The sequence below is a fragment of the Suricata suricatta genome, chromosome 7 (assembly GCF_006229205.1).
Source record: "Suricata suricatta isolate VVHF042 chromosome 7, meerkat_22Aug2017_6uvM2_HiC, whole genome shotgun sequence".
In the NCBI taxonomy this organism is placed as follows: Eukaryota; Metazoa; Chordata; class Mammalia; order Carnivora; family Herpestidae; genus Suricata; species Suricata suricatta.
The window spans coordinates 137085419-137104400 of NC_043706.1; positions in this window are offsets into that span (position 1 = coordinate 137085419).

The window sequence follows — 18982 nt, forward strand, 5'->3', positions numbered from 1 at the left end:
TAGTTTAGACATCTAAACTTTGCCATATAAAAATTTTTGTAGGAACTAAGTGTATGCAACTCAAGTGTCACATCTCCAAATTTTCCAGAAAACAGGTCATAGTTTTTTGCATTTCCAATTACAATGAAAACCCTATCACTTTTTGCAAGAGAGTCACAGATAAAAATAATTGATGTCATGAATCCAATGACCACATGGCTTCCCTGTCACTCTACAGTGAGCATCGCCCCTGACCCATCTTTCGGGTTCCTTAAGATTTTAACATACTTTTCTTAACATTTGTTTGGGCCATATTCATATCTTTGGAAACTGGTCAATTTCTACGTATGTCTAAATGCCTCCTTTTACCTGACAGTACATTTACCATGCCAAAGGAATTTTCCAGGATCTGATCACGTTATCCTGTTAATAAGTGTATTGGGGATCAGGGACCCCCCTCCACGTTGAGAGCTTTTCACTAGGTCGTGCATATGTAATGCTGAAGAAACATACCTAGTGTTACAGTGAGCCCTTCCACAAACCGCAACTATAAACTCTATACAAACTACAAAAACCAACTCCCTAAGGGGTTTGGTGAGTGAACAAAGGCAGACAGAGGGGAGTTAAAACTGGGGGAAGGTGAGTTTCCTGGTTTTCAGCTTTGGCCAGAGGACGGGTCATGGTTGCAAAGATTGTGTGGGTGGCTAAAGTTCTGACAGGAAGCCTGTTCTGTTTCTGGCCCAAAGAACCAGGGGGCCTGGAGCCCAACCATGAGAGAGCGAGGGATCACTCAGAGAGGAGTGACCTGTGTCTGAACTCTGTCCAAGCCTCTAGCTGACCCACACACCGCACATGCTCAAGGCAGGCCCAAAGCAGCTTGCCGCTTAGGTTTTAGAGTAGTGACCTGAGATTTAACTGCTACCCACCACAGGCAGACAGAGTCTGAGTTTGAGCCTCACCAGGTCAGTTGCCTGTTAAAAAGAAATATCAGCAGTGGGATCAATACCACAAAATTCAGTCTCCACTGTATAACATTCACAATGTCCAGCATACAATCCCAAACTATTCAAAATAAGAAGAAGCAGAAAAATGTGACCTAATTTCAAGAAAGAAGACAATCAAGAAGTTTAAAGGAACTGTTATAATTATGCTCAGTGGGATTTAAAAAAATGCTCCTAATAAATGAGAAGACAGGAAATCTCAAGCGAAACTGAAAATGTAGGAAATGAAAATGTTAGAAATGAAAATATATTTAATAAAAAACATAAAGACAAAAAGGTTGAAAAAAGAAATGAATGGAAAAAGACATATCCTATGGAAAAAAACCATCAGAAGACTGAAGTGGCTTTATTAATATCAGATGAAACAGACTTCCAAAGAGTATTACCAGAGATAAATAGGAACATTACTTAATGAAAGAAAATCCTCATTAGGATGATAAAACAATCATAAATGTGTATGCACCAAAAACAGAGACTCTAAATAAAAGAAACAAAAAATTTATGGAATAGTATCATAATCATAGTGGAAAATTTTAACATCTCATACAGAGCAATTGATATAATAACTAAACAAAGTATCAGTAAAGACATAGATGATCATGATAACATCAGTAATCATCTTGACCTAATTGATTTTAAAGTTGCTTTTACTTAGACATTTTTTTAAGAGCAGTTTAAGGTTCAAAGCAAAATTCAGGGAAAGGGCCAGAGATTTCCTCATATCTCCTGCCCCTACACATACATGGCCTCCCCCATTGTCAATATCTTTAAATGGCATATTTGTTACAACTGGTAAACATGTGTTGACACATCATCACCCAAAGTGATAGTTTACGTTGTGGCTCACTCTTGCTGTTGTATCTTCTATGAATTTGGACAAATGTATATTTGGACATGTATCCATCATTAGGTCTCAGGGTATTTTTACTGCCCTAAAAATTCTCTGTGCTTTGTGTATTCATCCTCCTCCAGCTCCAACTCCCAGTCCCTGGCAACCACTGATCCTTTCACTGTCTCCATAGTGTTGTCTTTTCCAGAAGGTTCCATTGTTGGAATCATACAGTTTGTAGACTTTTCAGATTGGCTTCTTTTACTTAGCAATATGCATGTAAGTTCCTCCATTTCAGTTTTCCTAAAGTTGAAAAATGCATTTCCTGAAAAAAAATGCTCCCTTGTATGTATGCATGTATTTATGTATGTATTTTGTTTTAATTTTTTATTTTTTAATAATTTATTATCACATAGCTAACATATAGTGTGTACAGTGAAGTCTTGGTTTCAGGAGTAGATTCCCGTGATTCATCACTTACATACAACACCCAGTGCTCATCACAAAAAGTGCCCTCCTCAATGCCCATCTCCCACTTTCCTGACCCCCAACCTCCCACCTCCACCAACCCTCAGTTTGTTCTCTGTATTTAAGAGTTTCTTATAGTTTGTCTCCCTCTCTGTCTGTAACTTATTTTTGCTTCCCTTTCCTTTTGTTCATCTATTAAGTTTCCCAAATTCCACATGAGGGAAGTCATATATTTGTCTTTATCTGACTGACTTATTTTGCTTAGCATAATATACTCTAGTTCCATCCACGTTATTGCAAATGGCAAGATTTCATTCTTTTTGATCGCTGAGTAGTATTCTGTTGTATGTGTGTGTGTGTGTATACACACACTACATCTTTATCCATTCATTAGTCAATGGACGTTTGGGCGTTTTCTATACTTTGGCTATTGTCAATAGTGTGGCTATAAACATTGGGGTGCATGTGTTTTTTCGAATCAGCATTCCTGTATCCTTTGGATAAATACCTAGTAGTGCAATTGCTGGGTCGTAGGATAGAGCTATTCTTAATTTTTGGAGGAATCTCAGTACTGTTTTCCAGAGTGGCTGCACCAGTTTGCAGTGCCACCAGCAGTGCAAAAGAGTTCCTCTTTCTCTGCCTTCTTGCCAACATCTGTCATTGCCTGAGTTGTTCATTTTAGCTATTCTGACAGGTGTGAGGTGATTGTGGTTTTGATTTGTATTTCCCTGATGATGAGAAATCCTGAGTATCTTTTTATGTGTTGGTTGGTCATCTGGATGTCTTCTTTGGAAAAGTGTCTGTTCATGTCTTCTGCCCATTTCTTCACTGGATTATTTGCTTTTTGGGTGTTGAGTTTGATAAGTTCATAATGGATTTTGGATACTAACCCTTTATCTGTTATGTCATTTGCAAATATCTTATCCCATTCCATTGGCGGCCTTTTAGTTTTGTTGATTGTTTCCTTTGCTGTGCAGCTTTTTATCTTGATAAGGTCCCAATAGTTCATTTTTGCTTCTGATTCTCTTGCCTCTGGAGATGTGTCAAGTAAGAAGTTGCTGTGGCTGAGGTCCTTTAAAGAGGTTGTTTCCTGTTTTCTCCTCGAGGATTTTGATGGCTTCCTGTCTTACATGTAGGTCTTCCATCTATTTTGAATTTATTTTTGTGTCTGGTGTAAGAAAGTGGTCTAGGTTTATTCTTCTGCATGTTGGTTGCTGTCCAGTTTTCCTAACACCATTTGCTGAAGAGACTGTCTTTTTTCCATTGTATACTCTTTCCTGCTTTGTCAAAGATTAGTTGGCCATACATTTGTCGGTCCATTTCTGGATTCTCAGTTATGTTCCATTGATCTATGTGTCTGTTCTTGTGCCAGTACCATACTGTCTTGATTACAGCTTTGTAATACAGTTTGAAACTCAGAATTGTGATTGAAACTCAGCTTTGGTTTTCTTTTTCAGGAATGCTTTGGCTTTTCAGGGTCTTTTTTGGTTCTAGAGTGTGGTTAGTTTTATAAGAAATCACCAAACTGTTTTCCAAAGAGATTTATCCATTTTGCATGCCCATGAACACTGATGAGAGTTCCTGTTTCTCCACATCCTCCTCGCATCTAGTGTTGTCAGTGTCCAAGATTTTGGCCATTCTAGTAAGTGTGACATGGTATCTCATTGTTTAACTTACATTTCCCTAATGTGGAGCATCTTTTCATGTTTATTTGCCATCTGTATTTCTTCTTTGGTGAGGTGTATTTTCAGATCTTTGGCTTATATTTTAAGATCAGTTTCTAGGTTCACTTTTTTGCATGTGAATGTCCAGTGGTTCTAGCACCATCTGTTGAAAAGACTATCTCTGCTCATTTTGTTGCCTTTGCTTTTTTGTCAAAGACCAGTTGACTATATATATGGGTCTATTTCTGGGTTCTCTATTCTTTTTATTAATCTGTATGTCTGTTCTTTCACTAATACCACACTATTTTGATTACTGTAGCTTTATAGTAAGTCTTGAAGTCAAGTAATACCATTCCTTCAATTTATTTTTCTTCAGTATTATATTGGTTAGTCTAGGTCTTTTGCCTCACCATGGAAACTCTAGTTTGCTAACATTCACAAAATAACTTGCTGGATTGCATTGACTCTATAGATCAAGTTGGGAAGAATTGATGTCTTGACAATATTGAGTCCTCCTATCCATCAATATGGAATGCCTCTCCAATTAGTTCTTATTTGATTTTGTCATCAGACTTTGTAGTTTTACTCATTACTTTTTATATTTATACTAAGTATTCTTCTTTTTAAATTTAAATTCAAGTTATTTAGCATATAGTGTAGTCTTGGCTTCAGGAGTAGAGCCCAGTGATTCATCTCTTACATACGACACCCAGTGCTCATCCAGAAGGTGCCCTCATTAGTGTCCATCACCCATTTAACCCATACCTCCACACCTCTCCTCCAGCAACCCTCTGTTTGTTCTCTGTATTTAAGAGTCTCTTGTGGTTTGCCTTCCTTTCTGTTTTTTTTTATTTTATTTTTCCTTCCCTTCCCCTATATTAATCTGTTATGTTTCTCAAATACTAGTATTTCAATTTTGGGAGTGCTAATGTAAGCAGTATTGTGTTTTTTATTTCAAATTACACTTATTAGTTATTGAAATATAGGAAAGTGATTGGCTTTTGTATATTAACCTTGTATCCTGCAACATTGCTATAATACTTTAGTAGTTCCAGTTTTTGGTTGATTCTTTTGGATTTTCTACATAGATGATCGTGTTGTCTGTGAACAAAAACAAGTTCATTACTTCCTTCCCAATCTGAAATCCTTAGTTTTTTTCCTTGTCTTATTGCATTATCTAGGACTTCCAGTATGGTGTTGAGAAATTATGGTTAGAGGGGATTCCCTTGCCTGGTACTTAATCTTAGTGGGAAAGCTTCTAGTTTTTCATCAATATGTGTAATATTAGCTATAGTTTTTTTTGGATAAGTATTCTTTATCAAGTTGGGGAATTTCCCTTTTTATCTAATTACATGAGGGTTTTTTTTTTATCATGAATGAGCCTAATTAATTTTTATAGCATCTAAAATACAACAATTGAAGCATAATTTTTTTTCTCAGGAACACATGGTACATTCACAAAGATAAAGCTTATGCTATGCTATAAAACAAGTCTCAAAGCATTTAAAAGGATTGCAACCACATGGAATATATTTCCAAAGAAAGGCCAAAGGAGAAACCATAGAGTGGTTAGAAAATATTTTATTCTAAATGATAATGAAAGTACAACATATAAAAATTTGTAGGATGCAGCTAAAGCAATGCTTACATGGAAATGTATAGTTTTAAGTCCTTATTCCAGAAGAAAAGTCTAATGTTCATCATTTAAGTTCTTACCTTAAGAAGCCTTAGAAAGAAGAGCAAAGTAACCAAACAAATTAGAAGGAATGAAAGAATATCAGAGCAGAAATCAATTAAATAGCACATATTAACCAATAGAGGAAATTAACAAAACTGGAAGCTTATTGGTTGAAAAGTTCAACATAACTGATAAGTCCTGAGTGAGGTTGATGAAAGAGAGAGAGAGAATACAAGTTACCAATATCATGGCTGAAAGAAGGGATATCACAACAAATTCTACATATATTAAAAGGATAATAAGAACAACTGATTATGAACAACTGGATTCCAACAAACAATAATTTTGAGGAAGTGGACAACTTCTTTGAAAAGTACAACTTACCAAATTCATCTAAAATGGAACAGAAAATTGGAATAGCTCTATAACCATTAAATTATAGTAACTCTGTAACTATCAAAAACTTTCCTAAAAGAAAACTCCAAGCCCAATGATGTCACTTTTCTTTTTAAAGAAGATAGAAGACAAGTAACACTTCATAACTCTCTTTTGTCTTTCTCCAAGCTGGGCTGCTAGGTCTTGGGGGAATGGTGACAAGAGTAATGTGAAGCTGTCTTTCCTATCTACTTCAATGTATATTTTCTTATTCCTGTGCTCCATCCAAGTGCTGCAATCTCTTGCCCGGAGTCCTGAGTTTTTGTAAAGGTATTTTTGTGCATGGCTGGTTGTTCTAAGTAATATTTCTGTGAGGGTATGAGCTCTGAAAACTATTCCACCATCTTACTTACAGTATCACTCTCTCAAAGTTGTCTTAACATTAGAAAATCATTATTTCACCATTTTAGTAGAAGAAAGGAGAAAACCATGTAATCACTTTAATACGTAGAGGAAATAATATGACATAATTCAACATCCATTCAGAACAATTCTCGCCAAAGAATATAAGGGTACTTCAACTCATAAAAAGCATCTATGAAAAACCTCCAGTTGACATTATACGTTCCTGTTGAAATATCAAATTATTTTCTACCAGAATCAAGAGCAAGGTAATGTGCTCAATTTTGCCACTTTGACTTAACATTGAATTGGAGGTCCTAGCCATTGCAGTAGAGGAAGAGAAATAAATAAAATGATAAAGATTGGAAAGGAGGAAGTAAAATTGTCATTTTTGATGTGAAATAATGGAAAAATACATATGGTCTCTATCCTGAGTTCCTGACACAGGGCTCCTGAAACCCTTGTAATTTCCTGAGTGATAGGAATGGTTTTTGTTCTAATGAGATGACTCTAACTGGGCTTCTAGATAAGCACTGGTCACAGGAAAGACCAAGCCATGATTAGAAGCTTAAAATTTTCAGGCTACCTAGCCCTACTGTCATTCTCTTGAGAAGGGAGGAAGGTTAGAAATAGAGTTAATGATTGACCAAGCCTATGTGAGGCAGCCTCCATAAAAATGCCCAAAGTATTGGATTCAGCGAACTTCCAGGTTGGTGAATGCATCTACACACTGGGAGGGTGACACCTAAATGTAGAATCTTAAACTGTAAACCTTCTAGCAGAAAACAGGGGGAAAGTTTTTTGTGAAACTGGATGAGGAAAAGATTTGCTAAACAGAAGATGAAAAGCACAAAGCAAAAACACAGTAGAATGGACTTCATTAAAATAAAAAGCATTTGTGGGGCGCCTGGGTGGCTCAGTTGGTTAAGCGTTTGACTTTGGCTCAGGTCATGATCTCATGGTTTGTGGGTTTGAGCCCCACGTCAGGCTCTGTGCTGACAGGTCAGAGCCTGGAGCTTGCTTTGGATTCTGTGTCTCCCTCTCTCTGCCTCTTTTTTTTTTTTTTTTTTTTTTTAACTTATGCTCTGTTTCTGTCTCAATAATAAACATTAAAAAATTTTTAAAAATAAAAAATAAAAAGCATTTGCTCTCCAAAAGACTTAAGTAAGAAAACAAAGCCCAAAAGACAGGCCATTGATTGGGAGAAAATATTTGCAAAACATGAATCTGTCAAAGAGTTTATATCTAGAATATGTAAAGTACTCTTAGAACTCAATTCTTAAAAGAAAGACAACCCAATTTAAAAAATGGGCAGAGGGCTGGATATTTCACAAATGGCCAAGTAAACACATTAAAAGATGCTCAATATCACTAGCCAATGGAAAATGCAATTTAAAACCACAATGAGATACTACTATATACCCACTAGGATAAATTAAACCAAAAGAAATCTGACAATACCAAGTATTATCAACAATGTGTTCCAGATTTTGGCAGTGGTGATATTTTCATGAATTTATATAAAAGGCAAAAGTAATCAAAGTGTATATTTTTAGTGGATATAGCTTAATGTATGTAAATTGCATCTCAATGAAGTTGAGTTAAAAAAAGTAAGCCTATGGAAGAATAACAATTTATTATCCCAATGAAGAACCAAGTTGTAAAGATGCTTGGGTACTTGCTAAAGTAGTAAATGTAGCTAGGATCAAATTTTAGTTCTCAATCCGGACTATTTTCTCTTCCAGTTAGATCATGCTGCCGAGCATAGAACACAGGATTGAAAGACAGGAAGAAGCAAGAAGGGAAATAAGTGTCCTAAGAATGGATCTGCTGTAATTCAGACCCTTGGTCTTGTCCCAACCATGGTGTCAACACACTTCCCCACAGCACTTAAGACAAGCCTTGCTTTTAACTTGAAAAATTTTCATCTTTTAAAATAGCTTCCTCATTTTCCTTTCTGTTCCCTAATTGTAACAGAATCAATTTGAATTATATGGACATATATGGAAATAGAAAGTCCAAGTGACTTACACCATGGACTGTTAAGGGACCTGAGTAAAGAACTTTGGATACATCCTACCAGTTTATGGGTGAATGGTTTTTGGAACCTATTTCAATTATGCTTGTGTATTAAAAGTACATAAAGAATTTAGGGAGAATCAGCAAATGCAGAGAATGTGCTGAGTCAATGCTGTTTAGAATTAACGTGTAAATTTGTCAAATTTCTTTCTAGCTTATTATATTTAACATTTTAATATCCTATATATTTTACATGTATTTTCTCTATGCTTTTCGTAGGCTTAAAAATAAGTTTACTGAAATTTGATATTTTTTCTGTAAGAGGGAATTTTATCACCTTGAAATTACTGATCTACTAAATTGTTGTCACCTTATATTTGAGATTAATGTGAAGATTCCACTGTAAGAAAATGATGAAAGATAATTCAGGGGAGGAGCCCTTACTTAAATATGAGTTCACCGGCCTTTATTGTCTTTTTTTAAAAAATATTTTTAACGTTTATTTATTTTTGAGAGTGAGTATGTGAGTGGAGGAGGGGCCAAAAGAAGGAGACACAGAAGCTGAAGCAGCCTCCAGGCTCCGAGCTGTCAGCGTAGAGCCCAACACAGGGCTCAGACTCATAAACCCGGAGAGTATGACCTGAGCCAAAGCCGGATGCTTCACTGACTGAGCCACCCTGGCACCCCCATCCTTTGCTGTCTAACTGAAGTGAAATCCTGTCACCTTTCAGGATTTCTAATACGTAACGGTATACAGTAAGGGCTTGAATTGCATAGGTTACGTTTCTGAAAAGCTCCTGTGTTCAAATAGCAAGATATCACATTGAGAAATTTAAAATTTGTCCCAGTGAACCTGAATCTGAATTTGTATAGCATACTTCACTTGAACTTATGAGAAACAGATAATGTAAAAAATGAGTTCCTAGGAAATAATCTAAATTTCATGTTCCAGAGAAAACTAGTGTTTATCGAACAGCAGCTGTACTGCGGACACCGAGAAGGGCTTCCTGCATGTGGTCTTATTTAGTCCTCCCGCCAGCCCTGCAGCGCAGGTAGCACTGTTGTCCTCATTTTGCACATGGCGAATTGCAGACACGAAGAGATGATGATGAGATTCAAGATTTTTTTATAGAATATTTTTTAAAATTGTATTTTAGATATAGAGAGTGCACACAAACAGAGTAGAGGGAGAGAGAGAGAGAGAGAGAGAGAGAGAGAGAGAGAGAGAGAGAGAGAGAGAGAGAGAGAATCTCAAGCAGGCTCCACTCTTAACACAGAGCCTGATGCAGGGCTCTATCCCACGACCCTGGGATTGTGACCTGAGCCAAAATCAAAAGTCGGACACTCAACTAACTGAGCCACCCAAGGCGCCCCGATGAGATTCAAGATTTTATCCCAGGCTTGCCTTCTGTGGAACCTGCACCCTCTCACCCCTGGCCACACTCACAAGAGCGGGTCCTTGCTCTTCTCTGCACACATCCTGTTCCTCCCCGCCCACAGCCATCCTGCACTCCTCCTGGAGTGCCCAGCCTGCCCTCTCTGGTCACATCCTGTCCATGCTCCACTGTCTGGGCACTTAGTCCTTCCGCATTCCCACGCTGCCTGATTTCCTATCGACCAAACCTAATTCCTCCCTGATGTTTGGGTACTAACCTCAGAGCCAGCTGTTCTGTCTCACATTGCTCTTCCCCCAAACCGTGCTATGTAATCACCTTAAATACACATCCGGAAAGGCCGTGGGTGGCTCCTACTCTTCTGTTCTGAATCCTAGTTCGGAGAGCACTCAAGGCCCCCCAAGATCTCTTTGACCCACTTTACCAGCCTTATTCAGATGCTAAAACACCAACCCCAGACAGGTAGTTCTCAGGTCATTTCAATGCTTGGCATATAACACACGCTGAATTATTAGTTGTCATTGTTTTATATTTAATAGACATAGTTATATAGTTTAAACACTAAAAATAGGGGCACCTGGGTGGCTTGGTTGGTTAAGCGTCCGACTTCGGCTCAGGTCATGATCTCACAGCTTGTGAGTTCGAGCCCCGAGTCGGGCTCTGTGTGGACAGCTTGGAGCCTGGAGCCTACTTCTGACTCTGTGTCTCCCTCTCTCTGACCCTCACCCGTGCAAATGCATGTTCTCTCGCTCTCTAAAAATAAATAAATAATAATAAATTTTTAAACACTAAAAATATAGAAATATTGTTGAAATGTCTTCTTCTTATTCTTGGCCCCATTGTCCCAGTTTCTATTCTCCATCTCCACACATTAAACTATTGTTAGTAACTATTTTTAATGTTTTATTTAGTTTTGAGAGAGGACAGCAGGGGTGGGACACAGGGGCGGGGAGCGGACAGAGGATCCAAAGCAGGCTGTGGGCTGACAGCTGTGAGCTTGACATGAGGCTTGAACTCACGAACCAGGAGATCATGGCCTGAGCCCAAGTCGGACGCTCAACTGACTGAGCCACACAGGCGTTCCAATAATTTTTTTTAAAGATAAATTATAGCATGCAATATACATTGACCTACATGTTGCTTTTTTCTACTTAATTTATGTTGGACAATCTTGTTATATCAATAGCTGAAGAGCTTGCTCATTTCTTTTTTACAGCTGCATAGAAATTTTTAGAGCTGTACAGGCATGTCACAATTTAATTAACCATAGTTTCATTATTTTCTGGTGATACACTTTTATGTCATTTCCAGTCTTTTACTATTATGAACAAACAAATGTCCTTATTTGCACTGTATGCATGAAAACATGCTTGTAAAGGACATTCCTAGAGGGAGAAGTAGGAAAATGATTTATGCATTTGTAAATTTAACAGATACTGCCAAACTGTCCTAGTAGGGGCGTATCAATTTCTATTTCCAACAGAAACGAATGAATCAATGGTTTCCCCACAGTCTTGCCAACACATAGTTATTAAACTTTTCATTTCCTATCTGATGGGAGAAAGTGTCTTAGGGTAGTCCTAGTTTGCCTTTTTTTTTTTTTTTTTAAAAAGAGTGAGTTTGAGCATTCTTCAAAAGTGTAAGGACTGTTTGTTTTCCTTTTTCTGTTTTGGCTGTTCATACCCTTTACACATTTTAAAACAGTTCTGTGATCTCCCTGATCAGTTTACAGGTACTGTATATACTGTGGAAGTTAGCCCTTTATCTGTTATGTGAGATGCAAACATTTCCCCAAGTTTGTCATTTTTCTCTTGTATATAGTATTTTATGCATGCAGGTGTTTTTGGTTTTAACTTGTCATTTTCTTTCATGCTGTCAGGACTTTAACTCACGTTATAAATGTCTTTCCCACTCTGAGATTATAAGAATTTTCCATTATTTCTCCTAGAAGTTGGCTTCTTTCACTTCCCACAATTAAATCTTTGCGGCATCTAAAATTTATCCTGGCACATTTTGTGAGATAATGTTCTCCCTCCCTTTTCCCCAGATGCCCACTATTGGCCCCATTTATTAAATTATCCTTATACTCTCCTACCCCCCCGCATTGAAATGCCACCTTTGTGTGCCAAAGTCCTATATGCACCTGCCTCTCTCCTTGGGCTTTCTCTTGTGTCTGGTTGGTTTGCTGTCCACAGGTCAGGACCCACCGGTTTGCCTGCTGAGCATGGCTGAAAATCAAGCAGAGTTGGCTTTCTCTTGCGGGTCCTCCTTTCAGAGTTTTCTTTCCTATTAGCATTTACTGATTTTTTATTTTTATTTACTTCTATTTTTTAATTTAAAGTTTAGAGTATCCCAAGCAAGGTCCAGACTGTCAGCACAGAGCCCCACGTGGGTCTTGGACTCATGAACCAGAAATCATGACTTTGAGTTGAAATCAGGAGTCAGTTGCTTAACCGACTGAGTCACCCAGGTGCCCCCAGCATTTACTGATTTTTTTAAATGATCTTCAGGGGCGCCTGGATGGCTCAGTTGTTTAAGCATTGGCTCTTGGTTTGGCTCAAGTCATGATTTCATAGTTTCATGAGTTCAAGCCCTGTGATGAGCTCTGTGCTGACAGGGTGGCGACTGCTTGGGATTCTCTCTTTCCCTCTCTCTCTCTGCCCCTCCCCCACGCTCTCTCTCTCTCTCAAATAAATAAATAAACTTAAAAAAATTCAGCTAGGGGTGCCTGGGTGGCTCAGTTGGTTAAGCGACCAGCTTCAGCTCAGGTCATGATCTCATGGTTCGTGGGTTCGAGCCCTGCATCGGGCTCTGTGCTGACAGCTAGCTCAGAGCCTGGAGCCTGCTTCAGATTCTGTGTCTCCCTCTCTCTCTAACCTTCCCCTGCTCATGCTCTCTCTCTCTCTGTCTCTCAAAAATAAATAAAAAACATTTAAAAAAATTAAAAAAAATGCAGCTAGTATTGTTCCAGTAAGTAACAACAGCAACGACAAACAACAAAAAAACATTCCTGCTTGATTTTTTTTGTGATCATTTTAAGTTTGTAAATTAACTTAGGAAAACTTGATGATTTTTAATCTTACTCTCTAAGAATAAGTTCTTCTATTTTTGTTCCATTCTACTTCCTTTTCCTGCAAGAACATTTAAAATTTTTTGTCAAGTTGGTTTTGTTATGTTTTTTCCTCCATATTTTATCTATTTGTTGCTAATGTGCATGGAGTATTTTCTTTCATATTCTCTGTTACTTTGAATGGGACTTTTGGTTTCTGCATATTAATTTCACAGCTTGCCAGATTAATGTGTTTTCTTAATTCTAGTGGGTTTTGTTTTTATTTGATTCTCTTGATTTTCCAGTACTCAATTATATAACCTATAAATAGTAAAGCTCTTGCCTTCTCTTTAACAATATTTATTCCTCTGTTTTCTTTCTCATATGGTTGCTTTAGATAGTACCTCAAGTCAGTATTAGTTAATAGAAATTGTACCAACCTGGGGCACCTGGGGGGCTCAGTCAGTTAAGCATCTGACTTTGGCTCAGGTCCTGATCTCACAGTTGTGAATTCGAGCCCTGCATCCGGCTCTGTGATAACAGCTTGGAGCCTGGAGCCTGCTTTGGATTCTGTGTCTCCCTCTCTCTCTACTCCTCCCCCGCTTTCACTCTGTCTCTCTCTCTCTCAAAAATAAACATGTAAAAAAAATAGTACCAACCTGACTTTTTTCCGACTTCAGCAGGAGCTTCTAGTTTCTTCAATAAGCCAATATAGCCTTTCCATCTAAGATTGACATCTTAAAAAAAATCATGTTCATCATTTTCTATTTCATTAAGAATCTTTTGTTTATTAAAAACTTTTTTCTGTTTATTATTGAGAGAGAGAAAGAGAAAAAGAAAGAGAGAAAGAAAGAAAGAAGAAAGAAAGAGAGAGAGAAAAGAAAGAAAAAAAGAAAAGAAAGGAAGGAAGGAAGGAAGGAAGGAAGGAAGAAAGGAAGGAAGGACGGAAGGAAGAAAGGAAGGAAGGACGGAAGGAAGGAAGGAAGGAAGGAAAGAAAGAAAGAAAGAAAGAAAGAAAGAAAGAAAGAGGATGGGACAGAGAGAGAGAGACCCAGAAACTGAAAGTAGACTCCAAGCTCTGAGCTGTTAGCACAGAGCCAGACATGGGGCTTGAATTCACGAACCATGAGATCATGACCTGAGCTGAATTCAGATGCTCAACCGATTGAACTACCCAGATGCCCCTCATTAAAAATCTTTTAAAAATTCAGTAGGGGAGGTGATGCTGGGTGACTCAGTTGGTTAAGCATCCAACTGTTGACTTGGGGTCAGGTCATGGTTTCATAGTTCATGAGTTCAAGCCCCTCATTGGGCTCTACTCTGTCAGTGCAGAGCCTCCCTGGGATTCTCTCTCTCTCTCTCTCTCTCCCTCTCCCCCCCCCCGTCTGCCCACCCCTCCCCCCAATGTGTGCATGCTCTCTCTCACAATGAATAAATAAAACTTAAAAGCCATTCAGTAGTGGAGATTAGATTTTTGCAGGTCTATGGAGCTGGTTATATCTTCCTGTAACTTACCAAAATGATGAAGGATGTGAATAAATTTCCTGCATTGAAGTTACACCCACATCCCCGCACTAACTCCATGGTATTCATACATTCCATCTACTTATATTTTATTTAGGATTTTTGCATCAATATTCAAAAGGTTGATCTGTAATTTTCTGTGTCTCATTTTTTTAAAGTGGGCTCTTGATGCCCAGCACAGAGCCCAACACCCGAACTCATAACCCTGAGATCAAGACCTGAGCTGAGATGAAGATCTGGATGCATAACCGATGGCCACCCAGGTGCCCCTTCTCTGTTTAGGTTTTCTCTCTCTTCTGGAGTTGGATTGGTAAATTATGTTTCTCAAGAAATAGATAATCTCATCAACATTTTCAAATGCATTTGCATGGAGTGCAGCAAAGGAGTTCTTTGATTTTTCAAGTTTTCAGTCTCTGTGGTTATTTCCTATCATCATTTTTCCTGTCGTGCACTTATGATGTCTGTTTCCAGTGCCTCGATGCGGTAGCAGTTTGTGCTCAGAGAGACAGCTTTGGGTTTTTTTCTTTTTTTTTATCAGTTCTACTCCTTTTCTGTTTTTGAAATTACTAAATTCAACTTTTTTTATTATTCCTTTTCTAACTTCATGAACTGTATGCTGAATGCATTCAGTTTTATTTTTGCTTATTACTATAATTACAGAAGGACATGAATTTTCATCTGAACATTGCTTATCTCTGGTTCTGAAAGGTGGGGTGGACACATGTGTCTTTCACATTAGCTCCTGTTCTTATTTATGGTAAAAAGTCACTGGAGAGCTAGGGAAAGAAGTTTGGGTCCCTAGCATGGGGCTAGATAAGGTGGGCCTTGATTGGAAGGTGGGAGGTGGGGGTCTTTAGACTTGATGGAAATGGTATTAGGAAGCCTGTGGAGATCTTTGGTTAGGAAAGTAACAAGAGGTAAATGTTTTTTGAAAAGATGAGCCTCCCACATATTGACAGTCATCTTACGCAGTACTTTGTCTTTTCCAAACCATTTTGGATAAGGAAATGCACTTCTCAACAAGGATGGGAAAAAAGAAGTTGTCGGTTTCCTTCCCAACAGTGATGCGCTCTAATCACATCCATGCATGCCTTCCCGGAGCCTCTCATGATGGTTTTTTTTTCCCCCCATAATATTTTATTGTCAAATTGTTTTCCATACAACACCCAGTGCTCTTCCCCTTAAGTGCCCTCCACCATCACCACCACCTCTTTTCCCCCCTCCCCCTTCCCCTTCAACCCTCATGATGGTTTTAAGTGTCGTATACTTGGCTGAAGTCTTTCATTACTGCTCTGGAATTTGATATAGGAAGCACTTTTAAATTTGAAGTCTATCCTGGGGCACCTGGGTGGCAGGATCAGTTGAGCGTCTGACTTTGGCTCAGGTCAGGATCTCATGGTTTGTGAATTCAAGTTCCGCCTTGGGCTCCCTGCTGTCAACCTGTCAGCACAGAGCTTGCTTCGCATCCTCTGTCCCCACCTCTCTCTGCTCTTCCCTCCCTCACAGTGTCTCTCTCCCTCTCTCTCTTTCTCTCTCTCTTGAAAAGGAAGTAAAAGTTAAAAATTTTGAAGATATTCTAAAATTAATTGGGCCATGAGGCAGTTATTCATTTCTCCTCTCGCACTTTATGTCATTTCTCATTTGGATTGGACCTTGTCTTCAAGGCTCTCTTACTTCTCTACTAGCTTGTGAATTCCTTATATACAGCATGTCTTCAATTTTAACTTTAAATTTTGTTAGTAATTTATTTTACTTAAAACGACTCATGTAATTATAGACTCTCACAACGTGCATATGAGCGATTGAAATACTCCAAAATTATTATCTGCCTTGTCTTTATTTATCCCTAATCATATTCAACATTTTCATTTTGAGTTGTCTCATCTTACTAAATAATCTGTTCTTTATCCTGCTTTCTATTTTTAGAACAACTAATAGTATGTGCTGTACCGTATCCATGGTCTCTTGATTTTTGTACCAAGGGCTAATAGTTCCTACTCCTGCTGATTTTGTTGGGACAAGCAGAGTGCCTGTGAGAAACTTATTTCCTAGACTTCCCTGTGGGAGAGTAGCCATGGGAGTAATTTCTGGCTGCTGGGATGTAGATAGAAGTTAACTGAGCAAGAAAGTTCAAGGCTGGAGGGGGAGGATATTGCTCACAGAAATGATGGTGGATTAGAAAACCACAAAGTGTGAGCAAGACAAGCTACCTAATTTGCAGGAGGCAGCACGAAATGAAAACGGGTGGCCCTTATTCAACAGTTACTAATAATGAAAAAATGCCAACATGCAGAGCAATGAACCCCAGGGCTGGGCCCTTCTGAGCGTGGGGCTCTAAGAGGCCACACTGGTCCTATGCCCAGGACACTGGTCCTGGTGCGAGGGGCCTGGGGACATGGGACGGCCTGGAGCTTCCCTGCCAGCCGGGGACTACCTGTCTGCTTCCCTTTTAATGGAGAGCACAGTCTCCTTCTTGGTGCAGCCTCTCTTCTCTGGGCTTCTGTTATGTGCAGCCCACAACTGAGGCGGTGCTGTGATTGTCCTCATGTTCCAGATGAGGAAACGATGCTCAGACTAGTTTTGTACCTGGTCCTGGGGGCACATTTGGGGTGTGGACTCAGGCCCTGCGAATTGGGTCATGTACTCTCATGCCAACACAGTGTCTTTCTTTGCCTACAGAAGCTTTATCATTTTGCATTTCCTTTTTCCGGCAAGACTTTGCACTCTGCAGGTTTGCTGGTCTCCTAGGGGCTCCTCTTTGTAGGCTATAATAGGAGAAGGGCAGCATTTCATCCCAGTGGTTTTTCCCACTTCACATTTAATTCGTACCCTGAGGTAGACAAGATGCAGAGTCTCAGTCCACATTTTACATAGGGCCCAAAAGTGATTCACTTCCATCTCTAGCAAAATGTTTATAACTTATTCCTCAGTGGTTCTCCCTTTGCAGATAAGGAGTTAAGATCTTACATAATTCAATTAAAAAAGAAACTCAAAATATGTGAGATCCTATCTGATGTGGGTTCCTGCTACTTGACCTGTTGGGAGGACGGCATGTGCTGGCAGTCCTTCCCGTGAGATCACAATCAGGACGGTGCAGCTAGAGTTTACGCCTTTAACAGCGCCTTAGGGGAAGCAGCGTTTTTGCCCTTGGACGTTCTCATCTGTGGTCATGGAAGCATTGTGGCCATTAACTACCATTTCTTTTCTTAGCATGCAAGCCATGGCTGCCACTTCACCTGCTTGGGGACCCCGTGTAGCACAGGCATGGTATTTGCTAGGCTCTGGGGTGATTGGAGTTTGGCTGAGCTCCTGTATGAGCGCCCAGCCTTAGTTAACATCCAAAAGTCAGTATTTCTGGAGCACTGGGCGGGGGTGAACACAGTGTGCCTTTACAGGTCATCACAGTGCGTCATGTGGAAGGCAGGCCATGGCATCTGGAACCCATTTCTCTCCCTCTTTATAAGAGAGAAAATACCTTGTCTTCCCTGAGAGGAAGAAATCCTGGTCTGTGCAGTCAGATTCCAGGGCGGTGAATGCTGGATATTCACCGGTGGGCACATTAACTTTACATGCTTCCTTGTCTCTCGTTTGGTAAGAGGGCCAGGCAGGTGATGCATGGATGCTGGGGAGGCCCAGTGGCTGTGGCTCAGAGGCTGGAGATCAGACCTGGATTTAGGTAGAAGCCTCTACTCAGCCCTTGACTTCCAACCTGGTTTTATTGTCGACGCTGCACTGGGGTGTCAGACACATTTGCAGTAGTCCCATTTGTGATCATGTGGCCCTTAGGAAGTTCAAGGAGGATAGAACTTCGATGTTGCTGGGCCCTTCACTAAAGCTTCACTTTAATATTATCCAAATCTCTCCATAAGCTTGGGTCCTCTGATTCCTTCACTAAAGCATCATTTTTTTAATGTTTATTTTTTTGGGAGAGAGGGAGAATGTGAATGGAGGAGGAGCAGAGAGAGAGGGAGACACAGAATCTAAAGCAGGCTCCAGGCTCTGAGCTGTCAGCATAGAACCCGACATGGGGCTTGAACTCACAGACTGCGAGATCATGACCTGAGCCGAAGTCAGATTTTTAACTGACTGAGCCACCCAGGTGCCCCAAGCATCATTTTAATATTATCCAAATTGCACAATACGTTTGGGTCCTCTGGTTATGGTGAAGTATTAAAAATTGTCAGCATAATCAAGGTATCATTAAGTAGTATTCTGTGAAGCTTGATGTAAGGGTCGAATTGTATGCCCCTACCCCCCATTCATTTGCTGAAGTTTTAACTCACAGGATCTCAGAATGTGACTACAAAGAGGTAAAACGGATCATTAGAATGGGTCCTAATCCAGTATGGCTGGTGGTGTCCCTCACGAAAGGGAAATCTGGGGACAGACACACAGAGAGGGAAGACAATCTAGAGATACAGAGAGATGGCCATGTACCAGCAAGTGGAGAAGCCTGGGAAAGACCCTTCCCTCGTGGCCCTCACAAGGAGCCAACCAGTCGACACCTTGATTTCAGTGCCGGCCTCCAGAACCATGAGAACAATACATTTCTGTAGCTTACATTCCGTGTTTGTGATACTTTGTTATGGTAGCCCTAGGC